Raw genomic sequence first — 26,737 nt, 5'->3', positions numbered from 1 at the left:
CCCAGGATTTATTGCCTCCTAAAAAATAAAGAAATTACAAGATAGAAACCGAAAAGTACGATGATTAATATTATACCCAAATTAAAGGATTTAAATATATGTACAGTCAGAGTAAGATAACCTTGGTCAGTTTTCAAATTCATTCATTTATCAAATCGTAAACTCTTAGTACTTTTTTTCAATTGAAACTGATATAAAACTAATATAAAATTAAACTTACATACTATGATAACTTGGTTCAAAATAGTGTGACATCTTTGGACTACGTCTAGTTTTATATCAACATGAAACGATTTTAATGGCGTAATTAGTCATTACAAATTCAAATTAGATATTATATCTTCTACTGAATTGTCAAAATATGTCATATATTCTCGATCGGTAAAGCAGATTATCCCTCATACTGAGGACACGAAAATAGACCTTAAGATGACGAACCTTTTCTTACCCCCACTGTACCACCCAACGGTAATTTGTCGCTAAAGCCCCAAGACATCGGATTTCTAGGAATATTAATCATTCTGTATCCCAATGCATTGCCAGCCATATGAACTATTATTTTCCTTATACGTTAATTACACTACACGATACATCAATACAAATGAAATTTGATGGTTGGCGGTGTCATGATTAATCACGTCCAATTCTTATACTATCTCTTTTTTCGTTTTATCGTATGGATTATATATTTATTTGGATTTAAAAACATTAATTTTAGAACAAAAATTGAGATGAATATTAAAATTTGAACGAAACTTTCAAATTTATTATTTGTAGTAGGGTAATTTATTCTTAAGTTATTCGAATAGGAATAAATAAATGAATTATATTTGACTATTAAATGTTTTTGCCTTCTCGTGGGAATGTATATCTCGCAAGCTATTTTACCCCCTTAGGGCGTCGAACATATCCATAAACTCGTTTTAATGCAAAGTTCAAGAGCACATAGTTAAATACATTTATTTATTAAAACGTTTTCGAAACATTAAAATAACTGTTTTAAAATTTTCATTTATTAATAGGGTAACATTACACGTTTATCTATAGGGTTGAACATTAAACGTAGCAGACATTTTGACTATCACGTGACATTAGGATTCCAAGTGTCCGGCTTTAGCTTGTCAAGTTTTGCTTTCTGGTATCCGGCCAACTGTTTAAATATTCGGTCTGTCTGTTCATCCAACTTTTTTTAAAGTATATTATACGGGACACAGGTCGAGATCGGAAATGATGAATTCTATAACAAAATATATTGCCAGACATAACCTGAAGATTTTATATGGTATTGAATAAACATTTACATTTTTATTACGACTACACATAAAACATTCATAATTAATTTAGATTACTGACTGAGACATATAAATAAATCAAGTTGATACAAAGAAGGCAAAAAAAGGAACAATAGGTAATGCTGATACCGAATATTAATACCGATTTTTATTTCATCCAGTAAATAGTATTTTCTCTACTAGTCCTTAAAGCGATACCGGATGAGCCTGTCTTAGGCTCCATCTTGAAATTTGAGTAATTTCTCTCCGAATGACATTCTACGATTGTACAGAGATCTAACTTCCTCTCAGGATGTGGTCGGTTGGATGCAGTCACAATCCAAGATCATCGTTTTCGATGACAAAACGAAATCTTCGATTACCACGGTAGTAAATCCAAGCGATCGTGTGACATCCACCGAAAAGATGGAGTGGGTGGTTGGTTGGTTTTATTAAATGTGGAGGAAATTCAACGAAGGTCATTTAAGGCAAAATAAATGAACTTCGTTTATAATTTCATCGTTGCAGAACGTACATATGACTGAGCCCCTTTTTCAGGCTACCTCAACGTAAATTGTATATCCAAACCTGTTGTTAATCTATTTTACTAATACATATCAGACAACATTAAAGTTATCAATATGGATACTACTGTATTTTATATGTGTTTAAAGCCGTTGTTTGAAGTTCTTATGGGGCTCTTTGAATAAATGCAATGATTGAGATTCCATCTCTTTTTAAATCATGATAGCAGCGATTTTGAAATTGTAGTTTCTTTATCAAATTAGTGGTTAGAACGTGTGCATCTTAATTGATTGATTGCGGGTTCAAACCCAGGCAAGCACCACTATATATATGTGCTTAATTTGTGTTTATAATTCATCTTGTGCTCGGCGGTGAAGGAAAATATCGTTAGGAAACCTACATGTGTCTAATTTCATTGAAATTCTGTATGTGCATTCCACCAACCCGCATTGGAACAGCGTGGTGGAATATGTTCCAAACCCTCTCCTTAATGGAATAGGAGGCCTTATCTGAGCAGTGGGAAATGTACAGGCTGTTACTTTATTTTATCAAATTAATTTAAGAATTTTTGGATAAACATGTAGAACTACTTTTTATAAACTGTCTCCCAATTTTACGCTATAAAAATATCATAATTACATAACATTTATTACTTTCATCAGATATAACACATAATATATCCTTTTAAATTATTTATTGACTCATATGAAAACGAGTATTACCAAAGACAGTTAGACGTACAATGTAGTCTCTGTACTCATTTTCTCTTATAAATATTTTGTCGAAGTGGAATATCAGAAAGATACTACAGCGATTTCTCTATAAGTAGATCAAAAACTTTATGATGAACGAGAATATAAAATATGACAAATATTTTCACGACGAATTTTTTTTTATTGACCAAATTTAACTCAAGGTTTGAAAATAGAAAACAATCTGCTGTATCCTATATTGAACCTGTTATCGAGACGTAAGACACTTACAATTCATAAGGTTTTCTGCCAATAAATTGGCATTTTTTGGCAGTTTGCAGTGATACACTCGTACACTCGTATACCTCGTATTTTCATCAGCTTATGTACCTATGTATATATGCACACTTGTGTACATCTTTTATACAATTGTTTATAAAGTTTCTTTGCCAAAATTCAGGAGTAAATCTTATCTTATGGTAAAAATTGTTAAATTTAATCTCACTAACGTTTTAAATGTGAATGATTATGTATGATTAGAATTGGTGGTTCTTACAGATTCAAACTGTTAATTTTTTTTTTAAATGTTAATGTTAAAAGTGTTTAATTTATTGTTAATTTATACAATTTTAAAATACTAAAAAAGAAAACTAAAGTCAAGGTCACATTTTCGCTTGCAACTGAATTTATAGCAACTTATGTAACTAATATTATTTATATCATACTTTTTTACACGAACGATACTACCATTATTAGGCGTACATTTATTACAACACTTAATAATCTAAACCAAAAGTTTTTAATGATATAGATTTTCCATGGAACTGATTTGAAAACGATTTATATTTCAAATAAACTAGAACTAATAAATTCTGTATAAATACGCAAAAACTCCACAATATGTATGTATGTAAATCGCTGTATAAGATCTTCTCGTAATAATGAATAACATTAATTAAGAATCAAAGCAAAAAATGTATACAAGAGGTGAATAGTTTTACATTTATTGTATGCTAACTAACTATATTTACTATTTGGAAAGCTGTCTGTTCATTCATAAACTAATTCAATCAGGAAAAATGTGTGAAATTGTAAGATATAGTATCACATATAACTTAAAGCGTTCAATAGAGCAAAAATCATATAGACGTAAACAATCCTCTAGAATGCTTACCCAAAAGAAACTTACAAAAATACAATCCAGAATCTCACTTAAGACTTTAAAATCGATACTATTTGAGAGTAAAATATTTCAAATTTTACAACTAAATCCGTTCTCACTAATAAATACATACGTATTCTGATAATGATCGATAACAGTACATAATGTTAGGAAAAAAATCGTAAGAATAATAATTAATTTCAATGATATAACGCGTATGTTAATTAGAAGCCCAACGTGTTTTGATTCCGAGCAACGGTAGCGAGAATCGCCTCAATAAATAGCTATTGATACAATTTGCTATTTAAAAAAAACAGCTGACAGAGTAGTTTAATATGGAGGGTTCCGTAGCTATTATATCCTATATAAATACTAGTCATGTGTCCTATATATCGAAACCAACCTGGTTAGGTACCACCCACATATCACATATTCTACCGCTAAACAACAGTACGCAGTATTGTTGTGTTCCGGTTTGAAGGGAGAGTGAGCCGGTGTAACTACAGGCACAAGGGACATATCATCTTAGTTCCCAAGGTTGGTGGCGCATTGACGATGTAAGGAATAGTTAATATTTCTTACAGCGTCATTGTCTATGGATGGTGACCACTTACCATCAGGCCAATATCCTCATCCGGCAACCTATTCCATAAAAAAAGATGTCATCGATTTCACCGCATCTAAAGAACTATGAATATCATTCTGGTACGTCAAAGAATCCAAAGTACAACAACTATAACATTAGATCTATCTCTCTTCAACTTTACAGTAACCCATCTGTGAGAAGGAGATGAAGCGAATGTTAAACCTATTTCGATATCACATCCGTTTCATCTCTTTCTCACATATCGTACAATATTAAGTTAAACAGAGACAGGGCGATATCTGAAACTGGATTTCAACACTGATATTTAATCCAAATATTCGATACACAACGCCCATGCCTAATAAATACTAATTAATGATGATACATGAACTGATAGACTTATTCTGTAGGAATGTAATTCGTATCTCACTGGTGTTCCATTCCAAAGCTATAATTATTATAATCAACTATGTTCTACGCGCGACATCACTTGCTTATATGGCGGATCATTTGCTCTATATTTTCCCATAGAAAAAAGTTACCGTAATTTTTATGAAAATGTGTTTTATACAAATTAAATGTAAATAAGGATTCATTATTTTACAAAAGAACCTTAAAACTTAGTAAAAGTGAGTCATAAGTTATTCGTTTATCTTAATTATAGTACAATTACGATTAGTTAAAATTAATAAAATTGATATAGTCAAATTAATAGTGTCCGTGCGCCAGTGAAGGTCACGAGTTCAATTCCGGGTGAGTATAACATTCGAGTTATTATATGTGTTTATAGATCATCTCACAGAGAAGTAACTAAGTTAATAGTTTCGCACGCACACATAAGTTAAAGAGAAGGAATAGGGATTGCCCTGCCAAGACGATCTTCCACAAATTATATGGCAATAGAAATTACAGAAAGAAATGTTGAATCAAAACTCATCCCAAGCTACAATGTTAAAAAAATATAGGTATACTAGCGACCCGTCCCGGCATCACACGGGTGCAATTATGATACTATAAATATACTACAGAATTTGTTTATATGCAACATCACATTAGAAACTTATAAAATTATCAGTGTTTCTTTACTATATACAAAAACCTTCCTCTAAAATCACTCTATCTATTAAAAAAATCGCATCAAAAACCGTTGCGTAATTTTAAAGATCTAATCATACATAGAGACATACAGTAATAAGCGACTTTGTTTTATACAATGTAGTGATAATAATAGATATGTAATGACAACGTTTTAAGTACAAACAAGCAATCCGTGGACTGATAACTAGTGAAGAGTAAATTAAGATCACAATAGAACTTTCACCTTTGTGCACATATCCACAGTGATACATTTGATACATAACAAATGAGACGTGTCAAAACTTCGAGATATTTTTAAGACTTAAGCACGTTATTTCAATCGGTAATTAATAGACAATTCGATATTTTTCCAACCCTACCATATCTTATGACAGTTTATTATCTATACTCATAAAGTATATCTTTCGAACTGTCAATATTTTTTTTAATATGGCTTTGGCTGACTTGAGATGTGTCAAGTCTTTTTTTTTATGAACACTGGCTGGAATGTTAAAGCTAGTACAGAGGAAAATTTAAAAAAATAAAATAATGTAACAACAGCCTGTAAATTCCCACTGCTGGGCTAAGGGCCTCCTCTCCCTTTGAGGAGAAGGTTTTGGAACATATTCCACCACGCTGTTCCAATGCGGGTTGGTGGAATACACATGTGGCAGAATTTCTATGAAATTTGTCACATGCAGGTTTCCTCACGATGTTTTCCTTCACCGCTGAGCACGATATGAATTATAAAGACAAATTAAGCACATGAATCAGCGGTGCTTGCCTGGGTTTGAACCCGCAATCATCGGTTAAGATGCACGCGTTCTAACCACTGGGCCATCTCGACTCAAATATAATAATAATGAAATAATGTAAGCATTGAAACAAACATCAATTCCATAAGCTATTTAGCTACATTGTCTGCAACGAGGGTGTTTTCAATCCAAAACGGATATTGTGAAACGAAAGTACGTTTTCGTTGGATACCGTTAAACACTGATCGACGTCTAGGTGATTTGCAAAGACATAAACTGTTAGTTAAGCAGACAAAGACATATTTGGAATTTGGATTAAATTGGAAATTACATCGGAAATGTGACTTACAAGTAACAGTTTTCATATACAATAACAAACAACTACAGCCTCTAAATTCTCTACTTCTAGGCTAAGGCCTCCTCGCCGTTTGAGGAGAAGCTTTGGAACAAATTTCACCGCGCTATTCCAATGCGGGTGTGGAATACACATGTGGCAGAACATCTATGAGATTAGACACATGTAGGCTTCTTCATAATATTTTCCTTCACCGCCGAGCTCGAGATGAATTATAAACACAAATTAAGCACTTGAATATTCCAGGCCCTGAACCAGCAATCATCGGTTAAGATGCACGCGTTCTATCCACTTGGCCATCTCGAGTTCAATGAAGACGTAATAATATTTTAAATAGAACAGCCAGTTGTGGTCAGAACACGAAAAACACAATTAATAGAATTAACATTATATCTGCCTAATCACTGTGCGGCGAGTTCTAAAGCGGTTTCGTCTCGATGCGTTTGGAAAATACTTTTAAAATTAATGACTTTAACTTGAACAAATATCCCATTTTTTCGTGTTTTGTTTGCCATTGAGATGAAGAAATGTTGTGTCATTTAAACTAACCTCATCTTTATTTACATGTTTTATCTCGTATCTATGTAAAAATCAATAAATTTTAATTATATTGTTCTTGCTTCTCTATTAGCTTATTAAAATATTATATTGTATTTTGAAGATACCATTAAAATAGTATTAAATTATTTAAACACATTTGTGTTTTTGTTTCTGCAAGATGTGTATTCATCAACCTGCATTAGAACAGCGTGGTGGAATATGTATATACCTTCATACCATACTTTCTCCTCAAAGTAAGAGACCATAGCCTACCATAGCCCAGGAGTGGAAAATCTACAGGCTGTTAATGCAATGTAAAAAAGAGGTCTTCATTGAAATCGAATCGAAAATAATGGTGTAATTATGTAAAATTAAAAAAAGTGAAGTTGAAAGTGAATTTCTACAGAAGATATTTATTAATAAAAAAAATTACGTGATATTATCTTGCCTTGCAATACCAAACAAAGTCGCCAGAAACGACATGTATTTGTGTAATTACAAGGACAATAAGAAAATAAAACATTCATTCGCATTTAAGGCAGTGGCTGACCTCTGTGTTTGCAGCAGGTGCAGTTTCTTGTGAACTAACGTCAACGATTTTTTTGTCTTAATCGATGCACACGAGTAATTCTTACATTTAAATCTACATACGTTTGCATGAGAACCAAACGGCTGATTGTTATCGAGAAAGTGAACTGAGAAATATACCTCGTCAAAGGCACAGTACTAAATTTATATTAAGTTGACTGTACCTAGCCTAGAGACTAGCTTTTAATTCTGCCGAAGGTTTAAAATACGAAACATCGTGAGGCATTCACATGCAGGTTTTCATAGAAATTCCACCAACCCTAATTGGAACAACGTTGGAATATGTTCCAAACCTTCTTCTCAAAGAAAGAGGAGGCCTCAGCCCAACTGTGGGACATTTACAGGCTGCTGTTGATGTTGTTGCAGTTGATAATACGGAAAGCCTGTTAAGCTATTGTTTTAGTCAACCATCTAAAAAAGCTTGAAAAATGTTTTAGTCATGTTCTAAAATATTATCTTGTCATATATTTAATCAATGACTTTTTACCAATAATTCTCAGAAGCAGGTTAGTTTAAGACTATTATTTATACGCCTGATCATATTCCAGTCACATTACCCATTAGATTAAAAGAATGATGAGATTCTATTTCATGTATGACACACAGATATGCTCAAATAAACGGTTACAATAACCAAAATTTTGGCTAGGATGACATTATTATTTCTTATTACACATACCGCAGTAGAGCAAAGTGGGCAGCACGGCTATGCAAACACGCACACTGTAGCTGTAATTACGACAACGCATTGACCTGTAAAAATAGCCAGTATATAAAAATGGTATCATATCTACGATCTTTATGTAGGAGCTTAGATTCTAGTTGCTTGATAAAACAAATGTTTTATAATGACTTCATATGGATAGGTATGATCTAAAGCTGATTTGTATGTAGGCTACTTCCGAGTACTAAATCTAAGCGTGGTATACTTAACATACTATGTATAGGTTTTAGACTTTGTAGAGATATATATTGTATATAGTGAAGTATCTTAACTTAATACGGGACCTACTACAAGTATGCATCTAATGTTGTCTTACATTTTCACGATTATTGCACATTGAAATAAAATTAATTTTAACGGATTTGAATCGCGTATATTAATTATTTTTAACATCCCGACGTTTCGAGCACTTTACAGCGTTCGTGGTCACGGGTAGACTGAGGTGACATTTGTCTATTTAAAGTACAAAAGAAATATTATTTTCAACTGCATACTATATGTAATATATACATTTATTTATTTATGTATGTAATTTTGTTCATGGCAAAAGGAACTATTTATTATTTCGTATTCTGCTTTACAATTGTATCAAATTCATTCATTCATTCATTCCACGCGTTCAAGATTTATACAGTAACTAGTTTTAGTTCATATTTGTATATATATTTAAGCATTTAATGTTATTAATTCTTATGTTAATACACTCGATGTTTGGATCACATTAACATATTCATATATCCCTTTTTAACGTTATAAACAAGTGATCTATTTTTCTGTATCATTAAATTTCTAATTCGTGTCAAAATTTGATATGCATAGTATAATATGACTTTTTCAGGTATCATTAATATATAATCGATTTTGTGAACTTCGTGCGATGCTTGCACGAACAGACAACGTTTTCACATGTCAATTATGGACAGACAAGCCTCGTTACAGACTCATTATATCTATTTATTATTTCTAAAGGTCGTATTTTATATGTATCGATACATGAACATTGTACGTATCACGTCACAACAAACAACAACAAAAGCCTGTAAATTCCCACTGCTGGGCTAAAAGCCTCCTCTCCCTTTGAGGAGAAGGTTTGGAACATATTCAACCACGCTGTTCCAATGCGGGTTGGTGGAATACACATGTGGCAGAATTTCTATGAAATTTGTCACATGCAGGTTTCGTCACGATGTTTTCCTTCACCGCTGAGCACGAGATGAATTATAAAGACAAATTAAGCACGTGAATCAGCGGTGCTCGCCTGGGTTTGAACCCGCAATCATCGGTTAAGATGCACGCGTTCTAACCACTAGGCCATGTCAGCTCGACGTAACAGTACGTATCACGTAGTCATTAGTAATCACTAATTTGATGTTGATTAATATTCTTTATATAGAAAGAGAGGAAAACCATTAACTCGTTGGAATTACGACATTTTTAAAAATAGCTAGTAAAAACTGGATCACAATCGCCAAAGAGGCCAATGGAAAAGTCTGGAGGAGGCCTTCACCCTCACATAAGAGCTTGCATGCTTGCATGAAAAATAACTAAAATGTTTTAACTTATATTTTAATTAGGATTTTAATATTTAATTTATATTAAAAAAAAAAACAAAATTATTATTATAAATTTAGCTAATATTATAATTAAAATGTAATTAAATGTAAATCATAATTAATTCTGTGCGAGAAATAAAAGGCTTTATATTTTATTCTATTCTAATATTCTTTATTTGAACATTTTATATTTTATGATACAATACATATTAGGTAATATTGAACGCTCATTGGTCAAATTAAGAGTTCTTTGCTTATATGAGAAAGATTAAGCAACAAAAACAACAATTACTAAAATGTCAATTAACTTTTTAGTAATATAGAGAATTCTATAATAATAATCATTTATTATGAATCTTATACAAAACTACGTAATTCAAATTCAATTTATTAATAGAATAGAATTACTTAAATAAACAAATCCTTGTGAGAATGACAATAATAAAATTAAAAAATAAATAAAAAAGACGCGTCTCTGACCTTTACTTTTGATATTTTTGGCGTGTTATTATTAAATTTATCAAGTGTGTTGACGTAGATAACTTTAAAGTTTTACTTAATTTAATGACTAGCTATGCCCACGACCTTGTTCGCGTTTGAATTTAACAAAAATTATATTCTTTTGCAGCCTTGGTTACTCCTTATTATATCAGTTATCTGCTAGTGAAAATCCCGTCAAAATTAGTCCAACCGTTCCAGGGATTAGCCGGAATAAACAGACAAACAAAAAATGTAAAATATGTTATTTTGGTATATGTACCGTGTATACATACATATGCATTGAGTAAAAAATGACTAGTTTAATATTACAAACAGACACTCCAATTTTATTATATGTATAGATAATTTGTCAACAACAAATATCAAACAATTTAATGCGTCTTATTACACTCTATCTTTCGTCTCTTTCTAACGTTTGATCATGCTCTCTCATCTCTCACTCGTGCGCAAAATCTGCTTTAAAAGCTATACTCAGTTGTCATAATATAAATAAATCTATATTATCTTGTAACACATCACATATATGTTTAAAGCAAATATGTCAACCATATTACAGATATACAAATATATATTGAGTATCTGTTTCATCATAAACCAGCACGCGACATCGCTTAAAGCTTACCTCGTAAAGCACCTTAGATACAAGCGTTGAATGACAAACATTTATAATTCTGCGCACGCGCCCACCGCCGCGACTCCTACGGACGACCAGCTATGAATAACTCACGCTTGACTGATTAAACCCGCACATATAGATAAGCGAAAGCGGTTATCGATAAAAACAGTCTTAACATTGTAACGAGTCTAGTCTGTAATCAAGACCGTGTTTGGTTTTACAACAGAAATCTTCTTAGGAAACGTACTATCAAAGTTGATACTTTTTTTTTGTATTTTACAAACAGTTGACAACTTAAGTTGTTTAAATAAGGATATTCATGTACAATGTTTTTTTTTTAATATTCCTATAGTTATAGTATAGTTCTAATTTAGTTTGTTAATTATATGTCTATCAAAAGTTACAGAAATATTTTATAAATTTATATATTACGAATTGAACGTTGTATAAGTTTTGATAAGGTGTTTAAAATGTCTTGTCACTACGCAGTCAAGATTTATACAGTGACTATTTTCTATTTATATTTGTATATATTTTAGGAATTAATGTTTAGAATTCTATTCTAGAGTAACTTGTGATATGTATGTATGTGTATATATTTTACAGTTAAAAAAAACGCTTATAATATTTCCGCGAACGCTTAAGCAATGTGAACTGAACATAAACTTAGATAAGTCAAATAAACTCGCGTCTGAAAAATTTTGTTTTCGTTGTATCGAATTCACGTACCTCGACTTACGTTTTCAAGTTCAACAAAAAGTTATTTTAAGTAACGTTTTTATACTTGTCTTTCTACACGTGTTACTTTTGTTATGTCGAGTGTGTCATCATATGTGTTTGCTATAGAACTTGGAAGTGAGTTAAGTCTATATAATGTTTTTTAAAAGTAAAACAGTACCCAGTACCAAGACAGTATACATACTTATGTTTCTCGACGGCTTTTATAGTGTCCATATTTTTTGATGCTACTTTATGTGTGATAAATAGGAATATTTTACGGCTCACTGACAATAAAATTATTATATTTAGTTCATTATGTATTCCTAATGAACTAAATATAATTATTTTCTTCTCTCGGCAAACTATATCCATCTTCCATAAGGTAATCCATTTCGACTCTATCTCTTAAGTCAGTATGTTTTACGTACCATCAAAATAAATACATAATATATTTAATATTTAACCATGAGTAAATTTTAATTAATTTGAAATAATGTAATGTCAATATGCGAATTAGATAGATTTTATCTTAATGCCGAGACATCGTGTTATAACTCGAAAATTATAAGAAATGTGTGAGTTTAAATTAAAACTGTGTTTAACTCCCGTTTAGGAGTATCTCATAAGATAATATTAATAATGGCATCCTCTTAAAGGTGTCGTCCATTTTCAAGAGTTACACCGGAACTAGCCAGATGCGCTGGACATATAATTGTGCATAAGTTTGTGAACAAACACAAGTTTACTATAATATTTAGTCTTTTACTCTCTTAGTTCGGATGGAATGCTGAGGATGCTTTCAAAGGCCGAGTGTTTATAATATTCGTATGATTTTAATATAATTTTATTATACAATATTATTTAAAAATCGAACCCAGTCTTATCAATTTTTCGGATAATGTGCTCTTTTAAAGAATCCAATCCAATGACTCCTGAAAATAAAAATTAAACACAGCACAGTGTCTAAAATTATAAAGTTATTGGTTTTAAAATGTTTTTTTTTTAATATACAATCAATTTCAAATGGACTCCCCTAACTTGTAAGTAATGTTTTACGTAGATACACTGGTAACAAGAGGTCTGGTTAATGTTTCACCCAGATATTTGCGATTCAACGGGACAATGCCGCATAGCATAGCTTTCTTGTCACCTATTAGCACACGCGCTCGTGTTTTATACAGTTTTGATTTTAATATGTTTAATATAGTTCTCAATTTAAATATTTTCCAGTAAATAAATGTCTTATTGTTGTGTTATATAAATTGTAATTTTTTTTCTTTTACTATTTTAATTTGTTAAGGTAATACGTAAATTAGGCAATCAATAATTAATTAAAAACCTATCTCTCTATCAATTATCCTTATTGCTCGTATCCTTAGTTTTAAATAATGTTACATAAATTCAATGATTTATTGATATTTAAATTGTTAATTTTAAATTAAACTAAAAACACTTAATATATAATAAATTATTGACGCAGATGTCACCTTCACAGCCGAAACCAATAAAGAAATGACTTTATAGCGCCTTACGTCTTACAAAGTCACGACAAGCAATTGCTTTTCAAATTATCCCTGTGTTTGTAAAAAAGAATCGTCGTTTAATGTCAAAAGAATCGCGTAAACATATAGTAAGACACAACTTAGATGTAACATCGGCCATGTTCGTAAAATCGAACACATCCGAATTAAATACTCTATCCCAAATTATCAATATTTGTTTCCTATGTGAATATGATCTTTACACAAACGTAATAACTTGTAATATCATATGACCTAATATATTCGTGAATTTGCCACGTCGATTTACATGCACTAGAATCTATAGCGACGAATAGCATCGAATGCCGCGATAGGGAGCCATTTCTATTGGTTGAAAAACGATTAATGCCGATTTATAAATCGGCATTAATCGTTTGTATTGAATTTGCCGATGCTACATCTAAGTTGTGTCGTACTATACCCGAATCTTGGAACCTAAGTCATCCTCTACCGACATAAACGTACGAAATGTCAATATTTGAAAGCTTATAAGCTATAAATAAAACGAATGCCGTAAAGTTATTTTTTATTTAAATATTTCAACCAATTTCGGTATCGAGTTTAATATAACATTCAGGTAAGGCTATTAAATGCATATTCATTTATCGGACCGCTTTTGTGTTTCGCAAAAAGTTGACAATAGTCGATGTATATTTATGCTTATTATAATATAAGAATATATATTTAAGGTGTGGTAGGTCAGTTGGAGATGTGTCTCTAATGTCATATATTGGTATATATAGTATGCAACCTTGTCCAAATGAACACTCAGAATTTGTTGAAACTTTTTGGACATTTCTGATACACTATAGGTTAGTTATAATTATAAATATCATAATAGTAGTCACCTGCGGTTTCGTTTGCGTTTTATGGTGTTGTCTTGTGTCAGGCAAAAAATTGATGTCCTTTCTTGGAAATCAGATCAGTTTGCGTCATACCAAATTTCATCAAACTCGGTTCAGCGGTTTGTTCGCCAAAGAACGACACCCAGACAGAGTTACCATTTGTCCATCATTATGGAGCGTTAATCCACCGTCGGACATTTTCATAACTATATTATAATTACATTTTTAATCTTTAATTACATTGGTATTTCATATTAAATGTACACTTAATAGTAAAATTAACATTGACTGTAAACTGTCATAATATTGTAAACTTACTCACTTCAAATGGTTTTTTTACTCTTTTTATTACTAGTAAGTTCAGTTGTCCCCTTTATAAGTTTGTTTATTGTATATTTATTTGGATATTGTTTTTATTTTTCTATTTATTAATTCTTGTATTATTTGCGGCATAATATCTTTTTTATTTTAGATTTGATTGGAAGTTAATGCCCTTTGACATACTCGTATTGTCGACCAATGCATAAATTGTGTTTATAAATAATTACATAACATTTAAACATCTATTGTATACACTATAAAAATTAAATTAAAGCATATATTAACAAAGCATATGGTTTATTTCTATAAGATATAATGGATTTATTTTTATTGGTTACAGTTGGGGATTTGATTGATTCTCTAACGACACTATATTTAACAAAATTAGTTAAGGTCATTAACCTCTCAATGGTACCTTCAATACTAATAAATGTGAAAGTCAGTTTGTTCGTACCATGAACTTTTTCGTTTTGACGCTTTAACTTATGCTAGTGAAATTTGGCACTTTTAATTTTATAATTTAGTACGAATTTTATACGCATAACATGGATCAATGTAAGCATAATTATACAAACAACTAATATTTCTTGCGTTGCGATCAATGATAATTTTTATTTATAAGCACATAAAAATAACATTCCAGTCTTATTTAATTATTAAGACTTACAACATAAACGTTTGAAATATTCGAAAGCTAGGAAATCAATCAAAGATAACTTGAATTCCTTTCAAACCCTTATAAGCTTCATTAAGACATTTCGTGGTAACTTATAAAGGCAAAAGATAATTTTGTTCGCGTAAGCACGTGACACTATCGTTTGGATCAAACATTTGACCCAATGATTTACATACACTGACATTACACACACATACAAAATAACGTCACACGTCAGTTTAGAGGTGATACCTATAAAAAAGGCCAAAAGTCTTTTATTACTTTGTTAAAAAAGGAAAGAGATTAGAATCGTAAATATGTAAAATTTATTCACATGCCATTGTAACTTATAAATATAATTGTTTTTCCCACTATGTATTGTTAAAAAGTTAATTGGAAGCAATTAAATATACAATATATATCATATGTAGCAAATCGGTCAAGTTCATACTTGTATACGGCCCGGTTTCGCACGAATATAATACGGCATTATTATTATAATTACAGCCAGAAGGTAACAAGTTAAAACCAATGATTGGTAAAGTTATTTCTGTCTTCTGTATTACAATAGGCAGAATATTATTACAAATATATCCAACCATTTTGAAAAGTGCCTCATTTATCCAGAGACTACAGACAGCGACACAGCGGCTGTAAGTCCTGAGGTCCTAGGATCAAACCCAAATAAAAATAAAATTTTAAATTTTTAGATGTATTAATTACATTCTAGTAGTAAGAAAGGTATGATGATGATCCTGGCCGATTTCGGTCACGGCGACTGTCTTCAACTCCGGTTTTGTCGTTGATGTGCTCGCATGTGGCTTACGAATAAAATTGGCTACGTAAGAAAAGTATATAAGTATAGTAGTAAGATAGTAGAAATCCATACTAATTGTACTAACTCGATTAGTACAGAAGCCTCTTCTTGCTGGTATTGATATTCTTGAACCAGAACGTGTTTCATGGAATTCAGTTTGTGATGGAACAGATAGTGATAATAATAATAAATATGTATTTTATCAATAACCAATACAGTACAATGACATCACAAAGGTTGACTTCTGAGTGCCGTGAGCTCCCGTGCCAGAAGAAGTCGCTCTTCCTTAACATACTCATACTTTAATTCAAAGTTATAGGATGAAACAAACTAAGAATTACAAAAACACTAATGAAAATAGGTAGAAACGCGCGCACGAGTCTGAGTGCGCGCGCGCGCGCACTCAGACTCGTGTGTGTCTGTGTGTGTGTGTGTGTGTGTGTGTGTGTGTGTGTGTGTGTGTGAGTACACATGTAAATTTCGTGTGAAATTTTCATATGTAATACTTCGTGAAGATAAGCCCATGGTGACGAAATCGGTCAATAGAAAATCATCGTTTTTTTATGTCATATAACTACGAAGAGGAACTCACATCCAAATGATTACAACTACCTAATGACATATTACACTAGGTGCGTTGCCGGCGTTTAAGAAATTCGTAGACTATACTTAAATGTTTCCAATCATATCTGGAGGCGAAAGCTGATTCCATGGAGTTGTGCAAGATATATATATTTTTTAAAAGTCACACTGTTTTGGACTCCGATGTGGCGTGGGTGTCACATGGAATCTTGACACAATGCCGAAGGCAAAAATCATTCCGTCTTGTTACTATCTATTATTATTTGAAATAAGTAATTTATCTGTAAATAAAGTTATTAATTCTATTTATAAAAATATATATGTATAAACAGCCTGTATTCATTTTATAACACAGCGATTCCTATTTACATTAGATCTGGTTGTGTTCTAGTAAAAAACTGCTCAATCGTTAAGATATATTCTTATATGGAATGATATATGCTGTATATGGAAATGACAGAGTTAAGCCGTAAAGGAAAACAAAAATATTGTAATCTATATTATTAATATGAATTATATCATTGATAACATCTTGGAAATGAAGCGATCACCGCCTGACTCTTTATTTATTACCTATGTAAAGAAAATTGCAAGCAATTATAAAATTAAAAAAAAAGACTGACCGGTATTTTTTTAATTAAGTAATAAGTAAATGTAATTTCATATTGAAAGTAGAAATTCAAATTTCGAATAAAAGTTCACTAATTTATAATATTTTCTTTTTTTTTTTTGTTGGGTGTTATTTAAGCCAAAAAGACACAGATTAAATATTTAAAGATAAAGAAATAAAAATGAAATGTTGGTCAAATAAAATCGAACCGTGCGAAACCGCAATGACATGCACAACATGATCTACAACTTTGTTTCCGTCCTGTATGTGTTACCAACTTAATAACGCATGTATTTATTAAATAAATTTAGAAGGTCCATAATGCCATTAATAAGTAATACTTAATTATCCATTATCCATATTAGTTTTCATTATTATTTTTATTTTATTAATTTTTTATTCATTGATTTGTTTCGTTTTGTAACTTGCTATTTTGATTAGTCTTTTATTGGCTTTTTTGTGTTTTAATGTATATGTTGCCTTACTGTTCATGCAGTTATCACCTGTAATTGAGATACCACTTCTTTTATTTTTTTTAATTTAATGAACTGTGTGCTATCATGTATCAGTGTGTACTTTGTTGGTGATCTAATAAAAAAATAAAAAAAAAACTTTTTTTTTAATATTTCATACTTGTTGTCGCCGGCGGATTCGCTTACGTTTTAGGTTTGTTGTCATTAGGCAAAAAGGCCTTTGAGTTTGAGTTTTCGTCAAATTCGGTTCATTGGTTTGACAGTGTAAGATCGACAAACAGACATAGTTACTTTCATAGTATTATTGGTATAGATTTATTGTAACTTTTTACCGGCACTTGATGGAATGCTAGTCTTAAATAAATAATATAAACATTCGTCGCGGTCTATTTCAAGACTGGACTACATTTCTATACTACTAACGTTATCATAGTTTTTATTCGATTTTATAGATAACTTTTTTATATGTTATACAGTTATATAGCAAAAATTAAGTGCCGAGGGAGACGATTCTTTATATATTATCTGATGTTAGATTCATATGTTCGCAAACCGTAATATTTATATTAAATACGTCTTCTAACCAATCAGAGCTTACCTGATGTAATATTATCATTACCTGTAAAATATCTTATTATGAACTTGAACTGAATTATAAATCAATAATTGATATTTTCTGTCTCAGAAGTGTACTTCTCTCTCTTTCTTTTTCTAACTTATGTTTTCGTAAACGCTTGGGTACTATAAAAAGATTTGGTTAGTTTTAGTTGACGGTCCCAACATCTTTAAATTATTTACGAGATATATTGTAACTGGAATATTGGAACTCTGACAAGTATAGAATTATATAAGGTCAATGAAGATTAAAAAAATATTCGCCTTTCCATTCACGAATGCATTGTTTAGGCAGGCCCTTGAGAATTAAGATGTTATGCGTATGTATTTACAGGCTCACACACCTTTCAAACTGAAAAACAACTATACTATGTCTTACTGTTTGGCGAAACAAATAAGTGGTCGGTACCTACCCAGGGCATACAAAACCCAACCACCAAGAAAACCATGTACCCACTCTAAAGGTTAATTAGGGAAATATTTAATTGACTTATCGTCTTATTATTATTAGCTTAGAATAAGGAAATTACTGACAAAGTTGTGTGTAAAAGAAGTAAACTAAACATAGCCTATCGTTCTAGTTTCTTCATGGGATTGTTGTTTGAATCGAAATTACTTCATTCAAGATCCTCATTGATTTCTTAAAACTCATTGCATTTGAACTTAATATTTAAAACATTAACAAGAAACGATTTGTTTATGTTACAGGCGTATGTATAATTAAATAATTCCAATTATTTGAACAATGGAATTGCATTCGCGCTGTTAATAGATCAAGAATAGTATTTCCTTTTTAATAAATAGTTAATTATGTAAGAATAATAAAACATTGCATCACTGGAACGTAGTCAATTAAAGTAAAGTAACAGCCTGTAAATTTCCCACTGCTGAGCTAAGGCCTCCACTCCCATTAAGGAGAGGGTTTGGAACATATTCCACCACGCTGTTCCAATGCAGGTTGGTGGAATGCACATGTGGCAGAATTTCGATGAAATTAGCCACATGCAGGTTTCCTCACGATGTTTTCCTTCACCACCGAGTACGTGATGAATTATAAACACAAATTAAGCACATATATATATAGTGGTGCTTGCCTGGGTTTGAACCCGCAATTATCGGTTAGGATGCACGTGGCCATCTCAGCTCACTGGAACGTAGTATTGTTAAATATAAAAATGCGTAACTAGCTGAAACCGCGGCTTTAACCGCGCGTAATTAACAAAACTTTACGTATAGAACAAAATGTGGCCCTCTGCAATATCACCACATATTATAAAAAAATGTCCGGCAGCCAAGTCTGTCTGTCTGTATGTTCGCAAAAACCACAAAACTATTAAACGGATTTTCATGTGGTATTTACTTATAGACAGAGGTATTCATAAGGAAGGTTTAGGTATATACTTTATTAAGGTTTTTGCGTAAATAAGTTGAAATAAAACAACAGTTGTTAAACATATCGGAAAAGCAATAAAATATATAAATTAAAGGTAAAAATATATAAAAATAAATCGTAAGTACCTATATCCTCCCGTGCGAAGCCGGGGCGTGCAGCTAGTGAAACTATACTTTCAACTTAAATAATTTAATATATGCTTTTTAAATTTATCAAAGCATTATATTTAGTAATATCGTTCTATTATCTGTTGTTAAAGTTTTAAGTAACCTATTTAATTGATCAATAGCATAAAATATTCAACGTATAAAACGTCAAGTACTTTCATAATAACAGTTTATATGAAACGTAGCAACAGATAGCCTGGGAAAATTTAAATGATGCCTTAATAATCGTTAGATGTTATTAAAAATTAAATTAATATAACGTTACTTATTCGATAAACTAGTTTGTTTGTCGCATTGTACGTACAAGTATAGTAGGTTGTAGCGCACCCACATACTACACAGGAAGTGCGAGTTCAAATCCAGACGATAAGCTTTTCTCAACTGATTAGCAATTTATAGTCAGGGATACCATAAATTATGTTCATTTTTCGGATATTTATTTGAAATGTATTATGTAACGAAAAAGGTTATGTGATTAATTTATACGGATATACAACCTCTTTGTAACCTTCTGAATGACCTCTGAAATGAAGTTCAAAAGAAAAGAATAGTTTAGTATCTAGTAATAATATTTCCACTAAAAATGCCAAATACAGTTTTAAATTTTATTAAATAAGTAACTCCTACGCATATTTTCTTATAAATAGAAGACTTATCCTTATCCTATAATAAAAAAGTTTCTTGCCGGTTCTTCTCAGTAGAATCTACTTTCCGAACCGGTGGTAGCTTCACTTAATTGTAAAATGACGATTCAAACGTGCTTGTAAAAGCCTACTTGAATAAAGTTTATTTTGATTTTGTATAATTGTATATGATTAAGTGTATATTCAATCAGTATAGTTATTTTAATTTAGGTAAGTATATTTAATTTATATCATGTGTCATAATGGCTTCCGGCTATCAAGCTGGTTCTGGCTTGTGAAGTTTATTTAAATATTATATAGATTATATAGAAGTATACAAACGTTTCCAGTCAGAAATTATAAGCATGTTCCAATTTTTTTTAAAGTATTATTAATGATATTTTAATTTCCTTAATCCTTGTCCCAGCTAACAAAATAAAACATGGTAACTCTAAACATCAGTAAACCTGTCGATCAATCGGTAGTACTTATACCATACAATTTATTACATGCCATGGATATGCGACAAAATCGTCTTAATATATAGAACGAATATTTATTATTCGTGAGAAAATAACATAAAAAAACATGTTTTTATGTGTCGTTACAAAACTTTAATTGTATGATTTATTAACACACACATTTTTTTTATGGTATAGGTTGGCGGACAAGCATTTGGGCCACCTGATGGTAAGTGGTCACCATCACCCATAGACAATGATGCTGTAAGAAATGTTAACTATTCCTTACATCGTCAATGTGCCACCGACCTTGGGAACTAAGATGTTATGTCCCTTGTGCCTGTAGTTACACTGGCTCATTCACCCTTCAAACCGGAACACAACAATACTGAGTGCAGTTATTTGGTGGAAGAATAACTGATGAGTGGGTGGTATCTACCCAGACGGGCTAGCACAAAGCCCTACCACCAAGTAATGGAAATAATGATTTTATTTTCAAAGTGAATTCAATAGTGAAGTGAAAAAAATGAACGTAGTATAATTGTGTCACCGTAAATTTGTATGGACTGTTCCTCAACGGTGACATACGCCTGTATATTAATAGTTTAGATTCGAGATTTACATAAGTGACCAAGCAAGCAAGCCGCGATGAAAAAAAATCATAAGATATTGTAAACGCATATATCCTGCAGTCTCTCCGAAACATACCGAAGATAGTTTTAATGGGTATCCCTACCCCCTAGGCCTAGCGCACCTTTCTGCAGGAATCAGAGCATAAAAGATATTTTATAAAATTCAATTCAAATTGACTTGCTATTAAAATCTATACACCATAATATTTCGACAGCTTACAATTTAGCTAGATTTACTGCATAGTAATAGTCCTTCCAATTACCTTGTAACAGTCATCATACCGTTAATAATAATAAATATAATAAATTTGAGACAACATCACATACATTACTCTGATCCCAATGTAAGTAGCTAAAGCACTTGTGTTATGGAAAATCAGAAGTAAAGACGGTACCACAAACTTCCAGACCCAAGACAACATAGAAAACTAATGATAATCTACAATGACTCGGCCGGGGATCGAACCCGGGACCTCAGAGTGACCCATGAAAACCGGTATGCACACCACTCGACCACGGAGGTCGTCAAATTAATTTTTAATGTAGTAATAGTTAATCTATATTATTATTATTATAAATTTGAAAGTAACTCTGTCTGTCTGTCGCTTTTTCACAGCCAAACCATGAATCTAATATGATGACATTTAATCCTCCAAGAAAGGACATAGTCTACTTTTTTACCCAATACATGGTATACTAAAACGCGGGCGAAATCTCAGGCGACTACTGGTAGAAAATATACGTCTGACAAATTGTCGTAAGTCTGCGGTGCTCAGTATAATTCTAAAGGATTTTATAATAGATAAATCTTAGGTTGCACTAAGTTATCTTCCGGTGGTATGTGCAGACCTGTCTAAGTGGTACCACCTACATCTCCGTTATTACTGCCAAATATTAAATATAATATCATGTGATATATCATTAAATATAATATCATGTGACTCATAAAAATCCTAGTTTATTATTTCATACCACATAAATAATGCTTGTTTTTAATATTCACTGGTATTTTGTATTTATTTGATTCGTAGCTGGAATAGTACATGTGGACCGGAAAATCTTGATACTTTATTGCCTTCTTCTAAATCTGCCTCTTGCCTAGATATTTTACTTAAATAATGTATTTGTTAGAATATAAGGCAATAAAATTCTTAATATAACGAAGTTAGGTTTGCCTTATTTGTGTTTAAAACGATATAAACTTATTTTTTCCAAATGCCAAAAGCACTGGCGCTGCAAAAAACACAAACCATTTTATATATCGTCAATAGCAAATTTTTATACGTTGTGCTTGCATATACGCTAAACCATCCTATAAATCCGATCCAATGTTCCACATTAACTAATTGGTTCTAAAACTAACTAAAGACTAGATACTTACAACTACTACTAATACTACTAATATTATAAATTCAAAAATATCTCTGCCTACTTGTCTGTTTAACTGCCAAATCACTGAACCAAATTTGATATAATTAGGACCTATTTTTTTATGCTAAATACCTACTGATCAATCCTAGAAACTAAAGCGAAATCACAGGCAATTATAGCGGCAGTATGGTTATAATACTTTAAGAATTATAAATTGCTTTAAATTTTTTACGGGTTCAAACCCAGGCAAGCACCGCTACATATATGTGCTTAATCTGTGCTTATAATTCATCTCGTGTGCGGCGGTGAAGGAAAACATCGTGAGGAAACCTGCATGTGTCTAATTTCATCAAAATTCTGCTACAAGTGAATTCCACCAACCCGCATTGGAACAGCGTGGTGGAATATGTTCCAAACCCTCTCGTTAATGGAAGAGGAGGCCTTATCTCAGCAGTGGGAAATGTACAGGCTGGTACTTTACTTACATATGTATGTTGTCCTGCTGACTGTACTATAGTCTTTTTAAAGTGAAATTTCATTCACAACATACTCGTATATTAATCAAAGATACAGAAACATTGAGTCTTGTAAAACATTCATAATAGGCAAATGCAAATAACTCGAACTGGTAATCAATCGTCCTCAACGTTTCAACAAATCAACCATTGAGTTATTTTTATCATTTTTTTCCTTCGCACATTTATTTTTATTGTCTTATGTAAAACTGCCATATTAGCATAATGTTTTGTTTCTAACATTGTATTTTCATTTTTAAATTGTAAACAACAGTAATAAAGTGTAATTATGTGTACATGAATATTTTAATTTATATCAATAGCGTCGTTGCATTGTGTATATTAAAAATTAAAAAAAAAAGAATAAAATAAATTTGTCTATGCTTTAATTGTTTCTTAGATTCTCGTAAAGATGAAGATTTTCTTTGTTGCCAGTTATTTTTTTTATTATTTACCTGTATTATTTGTATATTGTTTTATATTAACTTAGTATCGTGTATTTTCCTACGATTTTGATTTTTAAACTACATAGATATCTTATCTTGAAAAATATATTAAAAAATATTTACAATAATATTTGACAGTTTGGAAATACAGATTAACGCAAATTGTAATAAAAAAGTGTTACCATTTACGAAAATATTTTCTACATCGTTTGTGTTCTACAGTCTATTTAATATGTTAAGTACAGACTTACATATAGAACATTATTTATGTTACAAGATGTCACTAGTAAAACGGCGCGAAAAAATAAACATATTTGTAATAATATGAGTAATTATGTAGAGGCTTCAATTCAACATTGTTATGAAAAACTTTAGCCTTGAAATAAATTGAGGCAAATTTAGATATTATCATGCGCTAGGAAACGTAAAGAGCCATAACAAACGTGAACTATTAAAAAAATCACTCACCGTATATGAACACCCTGTATACTTAAAATCCCATACACATCACATATACCCAGAGCACAACACATAAGCACAGTAATATCACTGTGTGAGATCACGATCACAATTTTCCGATTTACGAAATATTATTTTTCAAACGGTACGAACGCGCGACCGACTCCCGCGCACGTTGGAAAGCGACTGGCGCAGGCGCACGCATCACACCTGTCATTGTAAAAAACAATAGCAAATACAAACCCATAGTAGCGGTTATAGTGTCGACAGCTTTTATATTTTAGTTAAACAATAACCGAGGTGTCGTAACACTGACAGATCTATGACTCCACATTAGACCAGATACCATTATGTGTGCCGCTGCAGATATTTAGATCATGTGTTACTCGTGACTTCGCTAACAAAATAATATATATATTAGGAAATAATAATAATTGCTGTGTAATCTACCGATATGTTAAAAATGGTGGAATGCGTGCATCCTAACCGATAATAGCGGGTTCAAACCGCCTTGGTTTAGTCTAAATTTCATGGTCTTAATTTGTGTTTATAATTAATCTCGTGCTCAATGGTGAAGGAAAACATCTTTAGGAACCCACCTGTGTTAAATTTCTGCCAAATGTGTATCCACCGACCCGTTTTTGATCAGCATGGTAGAAACAGCAATCCTTTTTCTCAAAGTAAGAGGAAGCATAAGCACAGTACTTTTTTTTCAGTAATTATGGACTGTTAGCCTGACAAATATAGGGTAAATGTCTACAATTCCGGCGTTCACATAAAAATCATAAGACAATTACCGCCCTTAACTTAATGGTAAATCTAACTGGAACGCAAAGACTTCAAGATCAAAGAGCAACGACTCAATGCGTTTTTTATGACACGCAAACAACACATGGAAAGTAATCTCTTGGCAGAATACTCCTCTTTGATTAATAAATCAACATGAGTATCAGCATGTGACGTTGACTGTAATAATTATGAAATTCCAAGTCAGATGTCAAAATTTCACGAATGAGTTACGAACTTCTTACGGAATTGCACTACAGGTATAGTACGACACAACTTAGATAAAGCATCGGCAAAATTCGTAAAACCAATCTCATCCGAATTAAGTACGCTGTCTCAAATTATCAATAATTATTTCTTATGCAAATATCATATTTACACAAATGTAATAACTTGTAATATCATATGACCTAATAGATTCGTCAATTTGACACGTCGATTAAGTTGCACTTGCTTTCTCGAGTTGAACTGACGCGGGAATCTATACAGACTTTACTAATTTTGCATACGCGAACTACTGAAGAAAGGGAAAAACCTGACTGGATGTCATCTGAACTAATACAAATTATAATACAAAAACTTTTGAAACGAATTATTTAATCTTTAGGGCTGTCAATTTAAACATATTTAATCAAACTATGAAATAAATTTGAAAGAAGTATCAATTGAACGATGGGAATTATGTCTGATATACAACCTTAGAACCGGTGTAACTTAACCTATATAACATCTACACCAATTTCCGGTCTTAAATGTTTTTCCTTCATAGTATCATACATTGTACCGCACAAATTACATAACGCGAATACTTGAAACAAATGTAGTATTTATTACTCAAACAAATAAGACTATTTTAGCTTGAAGAAGTTTCTGCTTGATATCTAGATTAAGAACTCATTAAAATGAGGATGTTATACCGTTAAAGGTTTAAATTAAATGATCTAATATTTTGATTTTATTAAATGTATCAATAAATATCGTCTACTTATTAAAGCACCTTGAGAGCCCTTAAAGTATAGTCTGTTCGATAACAATAAATCGGTCTACGAGCGGCTAAAATTCACACAAAAAATTGAAGTGAAAATATGCTCATATATTTAAGGTGGAATAGTTCACTAAAAAATTTAAACGTGTATATATATATATATATATATATATATATATAATCTATTCTTTGCCTTCGATAGACGGTAACAACGGGGATTGTGATGGTAAGTTGCCACTGCCTATAGACATTACCATCCCACACACAACCAATGGGCCACCAACTTTAGGAAATAAAATGTTATGTTGCTTTGCTTTACTCATAAAAGTACTCATACTGTGATAGTAAGATTTAAGTAATATAAATATTGGGTTGGCAACTAAGTCATTGCCGATTTTGTTGATAGGTGGACTTTACACTTTCTTCGTTTTGTGAAAGTGGTCAAAGCACCTAACGTATGCTTTTTTTATTGTTTACACTTCTCACTTTAATTTAGTAAAAAATATATATCGATTAGTGTTTTTGTTTTGTTTTTATCCCAATTAAAAAATTAAAGAAAAGGACGTGCACTGCAGACATATTTTATTGTATTACTTCCGAAAAGGCAAGAACGCCTCACAAGCACAAAAAAAGTTATGTGTCGTATATGGAAACCAGGCCTTGAAAGAGAGTTAGTACAGAAATTGGTTTGCCAGATTTCGTTCTGGTGATTTTTCATTGAAAAATGCTCAACGATCTGGTCGCCCAGTCGAAATCGATGATACCCATATCAGGG

General features: G+C 31.6%; 1 protein-coding gene across 3 annotated transcripts in view; it reads right to left on the bottom strand.

Moving 5' to 3' along the window:
* The window catches only part of LOC124537966 (ras association domain-containing protein 10), a 152,906-nt gene extending 128,514 nt beyond the window's left edge, over positions 1 to 24,392 (bottom strand). For 2 of the 3 annotated variants that reach the window (XM_047114960.1, XM_047114963.1), the window contains exon 1: positions 24,201 to 24,392. The gene's annotated coding sequence lies outside the window, so the exon portion shown is untranslated. Of the gene's footprint in view, positions 1 to 8,230; positions 8,281 to 24,200 lie in introns of those variants that run through there. The other variant, XM_047114962.1, reaches the window with a different exon arrangement.
* Between the last annotated feature and the right edge of the window lie 2,345 nt (positions 24,393 to 26,737).

This window comes from Vanessa cardui, chromosome 19 (genome assembly GCF_905220365.1).
Source record: "Vanessa cardui chromosome 19, ilVanCard2.1, whole genome shotgun sequence".
NCBI lineage: Eukaryota > Metazoa > Arthropoda > Insecta > Lepidoptera > Nymphalidae > Vanessa > Vanessa cardui.
This window is presented reverse-complemented; position numbering and strand designations above follow the sequence as displayed.